Source organism: Belonocnema kinseyi, chromosome 8 (assembly GCF_010883055.1).
Source record: "Belonocnema kinseyi isolate 2016_QV_RU_SX_M_011 chromosome 8, B_treatae_v1, whole genome shotgun sequence".
In the NCBI taxonomy this organism is placed as follows: Eukaryota; Metazoa; Arthropoda; class Insecta; order Hymenoptera; family Cynipidae; genus Belonocnema; species Belonocnema kinseyi.
Window position 1 is genome coordinate 89,851,319 of NC_046664.1, and position 1,130 is coordinate 89,852,448.

The window sequence follows — 1,130 nt, forward strand, 5'->3', positions numbered from 1 at the left end:
CTCAAACGATTAGTTAAGGAACGTATAGATACAATTAGAGCAGAAGAAGAGATGAAAATACAAAACGACTTTGAAGGAAGCAAAAAACTGCTTTATAAAAAATGAAAGGAAACAAAAGTAAAGAATTTGTCAACATGAGAAATAGTAGGGGGAGACTATTTTAGGAGATAATTCGGAGATAAAGCTATAGGACACCACAACTGCGATGTTGAACACGATGAGATAGAAAACTCAATTGAGAAAGCCTGTGTCACTGAGGTTAGGGATATAATTAAGAACTTGTAAAACGGTAAGGCTGCCGGGGTAGACAGTGTGCACGTTGAAATGCTTAAACACGGTGGCGAGTGCATACCACATAGACTGTGCGAATTGATAAATTATGTTTGAGATGAGAGACGTCCCAGACGATTGGAAAAAAGCGATTATCGTATCAATATACAAAAGAAAGGGAGATAAAAGCGACTGCAATAATTACAGAGGGATTAGCTTATTAAGTACCGTAAGTAAAATATACTCAAAAATACTTATTCGTAGCTTAAGGAAAATAACAGAAAAAAGTTTTAGAGTAGGAAAAAAGTTTTCTGTGCATTTGTTGACCTAGAAAAAACTTTTGACAAGGTAGATAGAAGTAAACTTTGGGAAGTCCTGAAAGAGTATGGAGTCAATGGATGGCTCCTACAAGCTATAAAAACAATATATACGGGTAGTAAAGCGAGTGTAAGGGTGAACGGGAAATTGAGTGACTGTTTTGATATTATTCAAGGAGTTATACAAGGATGCGTTATGTCTTCATGGCTATTTATATTATTTATGGACAAGTGTTTAAGAATGGCTCTTTTCGACGAAGAGGGTGTGGATCTCGAAACAGTAAGGGTACGAGGGTTAGCGTTCGCAGATGATTAGGTTTTTATGGCAGAGTCAATCGAAGACTTACAAAGAATGTTGAATAAACTAGATGCAAGCATGAAGAGCATGGGCCTCAAAATTGACGCAAATAAAACAAAAACTATGGTGTTCGAAGGAGAGGATGAGAAAACATTATGCAATATTGTATTAAATGATGAGATAAGTAAACAAGTTGATAAGTTCGTATACCTTGGTAGCTTATTTGCTAGGGACGGGAAGATAGA